Source organism: Triticum aestivum, chromosome 1A, assembly GCF_018294505.1.
Source record: "Triticum aestivum cultivar Chinese Spring chromosome 1A, IWGSC CS RefSeq v2.1, whole genome shotgun sequence".
Lineage (NCBI taxonomy): Eukaryota > Viridiplantae > Streptophyta > Magnoliopsida > Poales > Poaceae > Triticum > Triticum aestivum.
In genome coordinates, this window is record NC_057794.1 from 117,742,166 (window position 1) to 117,751,364 (window position 9,199).

At 42.7% G+C, this 9,199-nt stretch overlaps 1 long non-coding RNA gene across 2 annotated transcripts; it reads right to left on the reverse strand.

The window, feature by feature from the left end:
• Nucleotides 1-1,611: 1,611 nt before the first annotated feature.
• On the reverse strand, nucleotides 1,612-7,388 carry LOC123039999 (uncharacterized). 2 transcript variants are annotated; one of them, XR_006418034.1, is made up of 11 exons: nucleotides 4,528-7,388; nucleotides 4,253-4,356; nucleotides 4,112-4,170; nucleotides 3,950-4,042; nucleotides 3,765-3,865; nucleotides 2,675-2,754; nucleotides 2,464-2,532; nucleotides 2,188-2,305; nucleotides 1,958-2,090; nucleotides 1,795-1,843; nucleotides 1,612-1,706 (listed from the first exon to the last, which is right to left on the reverse strand). It is a non-coding gene; the product is annotated as an uncharacterized lncRNA (long non-coding RNA). The 2 variants fall into 2 exon arrangements; XR_006418033.1 differs by having other exon boundaries at nucleotides 2,675-2,760; nucleotides 4,528-7,387.
• Nucleotides 7,389-9,199: the final 1,811 nt, after the last annotated feature.

Sequence of the window (9,199 nt, forward strand, 5' to 3'; positions counted from 1 at the left end):
CCCCCTCTCTCACACACACACACTCAACAACTCATCCCCTCTAGAAATGACATACAACTGAAAAGGACACCCCCACATGGGTTGGAGTCCAAACAAAGAGTGGGCGGCCCACAACCTGAATAAAAAGTCCAACGACAAATAAACACGACACGCACTCACGAGTGACAGACAAATAAGGGACATCTGCGACACTCAGATTCGTGCATGATCAGACTGACACAAAATTTAAGAAACCATCAAGATTAATTCAGGAGACGGGACGAATTCTAACTACAATTACACTTGCCAGATTTTTCATAGCAAGGAAGGATGCATTTCAGATGTTAAATCACATGTACGACATTATGTGAAGATTTAATATTCAATTAGGACAGAGTAATTTCTATCCAGACTTCTAAGGCAAACAATACAAGGGAGGTAACTGCGGCTCCCTCCACATTTTCGCATCCGGGCTTGGGACCGGTAAAGGCGGTAAAGGTCACACCAACCAATCATTCAGCAAAGCATACAAGGCACACACACTCAAAAAGTCAGGTCACACACAATCACACACACAGTCATTGTCAAAATGCAATATTCACACTTCTAAGGCAAACCATACAAAGGAACTGCAGCTCCCTCCACATTTTCGCATCCGGGCTTGGGACCGGCAAAGGCAGTGTTAGGCCACACCAACCAATCATTCAACAAAGCATACAAGCCACACATACACACACACACATAGAGTCAAGCCACACACAATCACACACACAGTCATTGCCAAAATGCATTATTCATAGTCACACACATCAGAGTCATATTCAACACAATCACACACACAGTCATTGTGAAAATGTAATATTCACACTTCTAAGGCAAACAATACAAAGGAGGTAACTGCAGCTCCCTCCACATTTTCGCATCCGGGCTTGGGACCGGCAAAGGCAGTGTTAGGCCACACCAACCAATCATTCAACAAAGCATACAAGCCACACACACACACACAGAGTCAAGCCAGACACAATCACACACACAGTCATTGCCAAACAACATTATTCACAGTCACACAATCAGAGTCAAATGCACAATATTCAGTCACACACAGAGTCAAACACAGAGTCACACACATAGTCACACATCACAGTCAAATGCAATATTCACACAGTCAAACACACAGTCCCACACACACATTCATTGCCAAAATGCATTATTCACAGTCAAATGCACAATATTCAATCACACACACAGTCAAACACAGAGTCACACACATAGTCACACATCACAGTCAAATGCAATATTCACACATAGTCAAACACACAGTCCCACACACAGACAGTCAAGCCACACACACAAGAGAGTCAAGCCACAAACAGTCAGACAGACACAGAATGTAGCACTTGCACACAATAAACAATAAGAAACATAATGACTAAACGATTTCTCTTGAGGGGTGAGGTGTGATTCAGATCTTCGTTCCTAAAAACAGGAAGCTAGTTAGAGGTTGATTAAGTGATTATCTTCATTACTACCCACAAGTTTGTAGGCCTATGGACAGAAAAGAAATGTTAAATGTGTTCTTATTCTACTTACTAGAGAAAGCAAGGCATGTAACATGACCAACATTCTTATAGAAATTTTGGCTAAGGTAAGCCATTCATACCTAAAAGATATATGTTTCAAGTTCGCAACTGTGGTTGCCTCTCATGAGGTACAAGCCGATGGATAGCCTAAAAAATGACATGAGCAACTTAAACTGTGAGTTTCCACAATGTAAATGATGTTTCTATTATTCTTGAAGCAAGAAAAGTAGCTTACGTTACCAGCAGCACCAGCAGTCATATTTACAAAACAAGATTAAGATGACCTGTGATGTAATAAGCATCATATGAGTCAAAAATACTTGGAATCAGTTTATGATCATAACATCATAGGTAACTATTCCTGTGTGTATATCGAAGTTATCAAGATAGGAACTTACTGATTCTGTGTATCTTGCAACTCCAATAATTCACCTGGTTTGTCGTCTTTGACTTTAGCTATAGGTGAGAAGAACTGATAACAAATAGAAGTTACACAAATGGAAGTACCCCATTCCTGCAATGTTCAGATGTCTGATGCACGGTATGATGTTCAGGAAAGAGTGAGGAAGTGGCATGGGATACATCATTCATGTTAGGAATCTGGTAACAAAGAGGACCAAGGTAGTACCTTCTAGGAAGAAATTTTGCTATTTCTGCCCATTTATTCCCTGGGCATTATACAGTGCATGTTCCTCCTCATAGTCCAAGCATCTCTCTGTATGTCTGGATTCAGATGATTATGCCACCTAAGATGTTATGTATGAATTCGAAATCAGCTTCATAACCAATCAGCTCTTTATGTAACCAGTGTGTTTCTGAATTAGCAAACATTCCCCTTTTTGTCTTGCATAAAGGGGAAAATGCATTTAAGCAAATCATGAAAATGAAACAATCAAAAGAATACCTCTCTTGACATTGCTTGCCTATACGTCCAGGTAGTGACCTTGCAATGAGACCAATTTGTTGCTCCATACTGCATTTTGAGCACAAATATCAGGTGCCAATAGGTACTTACGGATACAACACATCTAAAAACAGAAGTACCCAGAAGTAGCACAATTTGGCTAAATAAACATTTTGACATCAGCATCGCAAAATATAAAGAATGTAAATACCTGCGTTTTATGCAAACTCAACCCATCAGTGTCCTTAGCAACACAATAAAGAGCCAATGTGAAATGTCCAGATCCAATGTCTGTACCTTAAATACTTAGAAAAGCATTATTCCACTGACTGGACAACAGTAATACATAAAAAAGAATATGATATCCACATAAGACATAATCACAAAAAAGTTCAGAAAAAAAGAATAGTGCTAGGTCTGTTCACATTCAACAAACAACAAAGCAATCAATCGTGAAATATAAAACACAAGTTATACAACCAAACATTCAGCAAAGCATACAAGCCACACCATCAAACAAATGCAATTTTCACACACAGTCACACACACACACAGAGAATCAAGCCAGACACATATTCACCATCAAGCCACACACACTCACACACAGAGTCAAGCCACATATTCACAATCAAACCACACACAGTCAAGCCACACACAGAGAGAGCCAAGCCACACACAGAGAGAGTCAAGTCACACACACAGTCAAGCCACACACAGAGAGAGTCAAGCCACACACACAATCAAACCACACACAGAGAGAGTCAAGCCACACACACCATCAAGCCACACACATATTCACCAACAAGTCACACACACATAATGAAGCACTTGCACACAAGAAACTGACATAGATAGGGGCGCAAAGAGAAACCTAATACATGCAAGATCGAAGTAAACCCAGAAAGCTATAAAGAAATTCCAGAACTTGAATGAGTAAACTGATTTCAAGTTGGCAACGGTGGTTGCCTCTCATCAGTTACAATATTGTGCATGTTACAGCAGGACTAAGAGCTTGCTAAAGATCATTTTCGTCAATCTATCTGAGAAAATACAGAAACTATGTTCCATCAATATCTTTGAGAATAAAATATGGAGGCCATATCAGTTCCAAACACGACTTGCTAATAACCACTGCAGTACTTAAACATGAGTATCAACTAGGGTAATTTGAAGGGTGTAAAATAGAAATTAGGCACCACTAGACCGGCAAGGCAACAAAGAACCATACAAGACAGAACATTAAAAATGAGTAAATTGCAGAAGAGAGAAACAAATCTACAACTGAATGGAGTAAGCCTTACTCATCCCCAATTTGGCGTTGCTCAATTTGAGAGATACCATAGTATAGAAGTGCAGCTTCCAAGAATTTACGCTTTAGATCTAAAATTCTCGCATAGCATACCTACAAGAGATATAAGAAGGGAACTAAATTTTTGTCCTTAGTTGTAGACAGATAGATTATTAAACTGTTTCTGAACCAACAAACCTTGTATTAAAAGTTCAGAACTTCCTGGTTGCTGTTTGTGACAAAAAATGAGGCTTTGTTGATAAAAGCTTCAACATTCACTGCATCATCATCCTACAAAATGAAGAACTACGTTAGTCCAGCTGAAAATGCAATGACAACAGAGGCTAAAATGGGACTAACCTCCAAATAGAGTCGTGCAATCTGGACGCACTTGGATAATTTGTTTGTCATCAAGCATTCTGGTTTTTAAGAAGATGGTCAGATTTCCCAGACTTAGAATATCCAATGACATGTAAAGAGAGACAAAAGCTTTGCTTCTACCTTATTCCTGAGTCCAAGTCAAAGCCACTAAGCATTTTCCATGCTCTTGACCATTGTTGTTCAAATTCATACAGTTCTGCAAGCTTCCCCCTAATCACTACAACCTGCAGATAGCCAGCAAGGTAAATACACCATTTTAAAATAACAGGACGCATGTTTTTCTTCTTCAATTTGTTCATTTATTACGAATAATTTGTTCCAGGAGATCCATTTGGCAAACACAAGTTAAGCATGATGTGGCAGAGAACATCAACTACACATAAAATCAAGTGTACCTGATTAGCCAGGCTGTGCGGTGGCCCAGACAAACCGTTCAGTGTCCTTAGCAACACAATAAAGAGCAGATGTGAAATGTCCAGATCCACAAGTCTGTACCTTAAATACTTAGAAAAGCATTAGAATATGATATTCACATAACAGACATATCACAAAAAGTTCAGAAAAAAGAATAGTCAGTTGTCTGCACTAAACAAGTACTGGTCTGTTACCTATGTGAAGTATTGGTCTATAACCTATGATCAAGTACTGGTCTGTTACCTATGATCAAGTACTGGTCTGTTAGCATAAATGATTATTCGTCAAGACAATCACTCCTGCCATATAAACATGTATCTCAAGGAAAATTTGTAAGAGATGTGGTTAATTACTTGAATAAAACACACCATATCAAGTATACTAACACAGAAGTGATATCAATATTTCCACCTTCAACATCAGATAGTATAAAACACACCATAACTAGTAAAAACACACCATGGCCTACACGGTTTGCACCCTAACGCATCCCCATCTATGGAAAGACAGACATTGGGAACATAAGCAAAGCATGGCAAGAAGAACCCAATTGGAAAGAACACTAAATAAACAACCATCAGAACAACCATAATGTATCACCCCATCTCTGCTTATAAGATGGGTGATTCAAGAACATAAGAACAACCGTAACGAACAACCATGACGACCAGCGAGCCAAACCAGAGTATCACAAGGGTGCATGCGTTTCAGGTCTGGAAATCGCCGACGAACAATGCAACGACGGAACCGAGGAACCGATCTGAGCGAACACGATAAACTGACCTTGCTTTGGCCTCTCCCTGTCTCCGTAATCCAAATCCAAAACCAGACCGGCGAACACGAAACACGGGGACACGGAACATAATCTTTCATCATTCCGCCACGAATATGAAACAAAGGATAGTGAGTGTCTCTTAGATAACCAAAGCACACACAGAAGTTAATGATCCAACAAACTCAGAATCAATATTAACTACTCAATGATCCAGCAAACATTACAACAGAATTTTATGGAATAGGGTGTCAGAAGCTCAATGATCAATGATCGCACTATAAGTTCATTGTCACAAAGTCTAGGCAAAGCAAGAAAAGCATTTTCCATTGACTGGACATTAGTAATACAAAGAAAGAACATGATATCCCCATAAGACATAACAAAACACGCATATCACTAAAAGCTTAAGAAAAAAGAAGTCAACTGTCTACACTAAACAAATACTGAGTCATTAATCACAATACCGAATTGATGCCATAAAATTTAACATGACAAACAATAATTTTTCATGCACACTAAGTGGGGATTAACAAATGTCAGAGCATAAGAGTTGGGGTACTCAATTGGATAACCACCATCACAAGAAAACAAGCAGCACATGTCCACGTTATAGGTTCGTTGAAATTCTTGTCCAAAGGAAAGGGACATGACAGAAGTTAGCAGCATGGTAAAAAACATGTGATGAACGTGCTTTCACGGATGAATGAATTCAGGAGTTATGCTCACAACAGAATTATATGCCCAGGTGTGCAATGACAAAATTCTGGAATTATGCTATGCAATCTAGAATGTAGTCTAAGGGGAACTAACTAGCAGCAGCTCATCTAGAACTCCTATGAGTAGTTCAATGGAAATAGCAACATCAAGAAGAAAAGAAGGAACCATGTCCAACAGTAACAGCAGCAGGTGTTCAATTAGTCAAGCAGCAGGCCACATGGCTTGCACTCTTGTAAAACTTTTTTGCTCGGAACACACAAGCAAGCCATGATAAAAAGAAACAAATTGGAAAGAACATAAACAGTAAGGAAACACCATGAGATCAAGCGTAAGGAATCACCCTATCTCTGAATCTAGGATGAGAGCACACACGCCTAGCTGGTACAACAAGAAGTAAAGAATTAACAGACCCTGGAACTCAAGAATTGACAGAGGGCCAACAAGAACTGGCAGAGGGCCAAGAATTGACAGAGTATCACAGGAGAACATACGTTTGAGTTCTGAAAATCACCAAGAGCAACGTAGGTGACGGAACGGAGGAACCGGTCTGAACTAGCACAATAAACGAACACTGCTCCCCGTCTCCGGCCGTAATCCAATTTCGAAACCAGACGCGAGCGCGAAACCCAGGACTGCTAGTTCGGATAACAGAAGCGCGCATGGACAGAATTGCTAGTACACAAACGAGACGGAGGAGACCCCGACGAGGTGAGACGGACCAAGAACATGCGAGCGCATCGGGACAATGGCGAGGACGAGCGAAATCGAGCTAGGCGCGACCCTACACGGACGACGACAAGGACGAGCGAAATCAAACTGGAAGCGACCCTACACGGACGACGGCGGCGAGGACGAGCGAAATCGAACCAGACGCGACCCCAAACAGACGACTGCGAGGACGAGCAAGATCAAACCAGGCGCAATTCCAAACGGGCGAATCGAGCAGGAGCGAAAACCAAATCAGGCGCGGGTCCGGCCCCACATGTCAGTGACACAAAGGGGGGCATATGATCAAAGGCGCGCGAACTGGGGGGTTATCGTGTATTTTCCCTTCTAAACCTGAACGGGCGACGAATCGAGGAGGAGCGAATCCAAACCGGACGCGAGGAGGCGAGGCGAGAGACGGCCATGACCCGGGGCCCCGGACAAAGAGAGGAGGAGCAGACCGGCCACGGCCAGAGCGCGGGGAGGGAGGAAAGGGCGCGCCTGGCCGCTGGTGGGCCGCCGGGAAGAGGCCGTGTCGCCGGCTGGGTCCTTGCCGGAGACAGCTTCGGCGGGCGGCGGAAATCGAAGGAAAGTGGAGCGTGTTGGGGCTGGATCCGGCCGGACCGGGTGGGCAGGGCAGGAGGGGTCAGTGTCGGTCGGTCGGCAACGCGGCGTGGCGCGGAGATATTACCGTTGGGTGCTCGAGGCAGACCGGGAATTTCTAGCTAGGGCGCTCGAGGCAGAGGCGGTTCCGGGCACACGGGTTATCCGGCCGGCGCACATGAGAAGACCGGCCCATTCGGTCAATGTTAGGTGAGTGTCGTGTCTATCTAGAAAAAAATATGTCCCCTAAAAAAATATGTTGATGCAAAGGGACATCCGCAATGTTATCATTTCGTTGGCATCAACTTAAGGTTGAGCTTGTTTCAAATAAAAAAAAAACTTAAGGTCCAACTAATTACACGGTTAGAATAGCGAGGATACATGTCCAAATTGACTGCGTTCGAGGCGACTTCCGGCGATAGTCCGACGACCGACGGCGTGGTGCCGGCTCTTCCCTCCCCATTGATCCCCTCCCTCTTGCAATTTGATTCTTTGTCTGTCTCTCAGCTCCAACACTACTCTCCCTCCTCTGTTTCGATCCCTCCTCTCATAGTTGGCTTCTCTTCCTCTACTATTGTTTTCGCTGGCTGAGGCGGGATTTCTCAAGTCCTAGTATTGAGGGGGGCATCATAGGAAAAAAACTTCTAGTACTTTTGTGTATGTACAAGCAAACTCATCATGTTGGGAGGCTCCTGCCCCATGCTAGCCACCTCATGCCTCTGTCACTGGTTTTTTCGCACTATCAATCTTCTTCTCTCTTGATTGTTCTCTTGATCCCTGGCCTCGCTCTATATCCCAAGAAGAACCACATTTGGCGCATGTGTGTTGACTACCTAGTGGTTGGGGTGCACCCCTGGTGCGCCTCTTGAAGGTGTTCTTGTGCGGTGCCAAGTAGGGGTCGCCCTTTTCATTTGATTTTTTGCATAATAGGCAGTATATATACATGCCAACTATTGCTAAAAACAAACTGAACTATGAATTATGATCACAGGGAAAGCAGAGCAATCCAATAGTAGTGACTCGAATCATTAAAACTGCGCGCCTACTCCACATCCGCTGCCATGTACTCCCCCGTCCCATAATATAAGAACGTTTTTGTCACTAGTGTAGTGGCAAAAACGTTCTTACATTATGAGACGGAGGGAGTAGCTCGTAGGGTCCTCCACTTCACATGACGTCTTGCTCGCACGCCTCTGTGTGTGTGCGCACCTCGGCCACCTTGTTGAGCTAAACACATGTCTTGGCGAGGAGGAACAACAGGCTTAGCCTTGTGCCGACCGCCTCCATGGACAATGTGTGGCTGCTCACTGCTTTCCATCTTGCTACACGTATTCAGAAAATGCAATGGTGTCGGCGCGACCTCACTGTTCTTGGTGGCGACCCTCCTTCCATCCGCCACTTCTTGCTGAGCCAATCATAGAATGAGGTGTAGTTGTGTAGTTGTGTTAGCATGTTGATATCAATGTGAGAAAATCCATGTCCGTAGCTCACAATATCATACACCTGAAAGTGAATAAATAGGGCCTTGAACATAGAATGTTGTCTATGTTTCAATATGAAAAAATAATACGGGTACATATTGATTTCCGTTCATCTGTCATTTACTTTGTAAGTAAAGCACATACAAAATATGATGCTTTGCAAAACACCAATCATTGGGCAAATAGGCCATTATTAACGACATCAAAAATTACATATCGTTTGCAATAGAGCAGAGTTTATGATACATACTTCATCAAGCCCTTGTCTTGAAGCTTACAATGTGGCTGATTGAAACAAATTTGAGGGTTTTGGTAGTATTAGCAAAATTCATGAACTACGTCCTAAAGCGCGTCTAAATTTGATGGATGAAC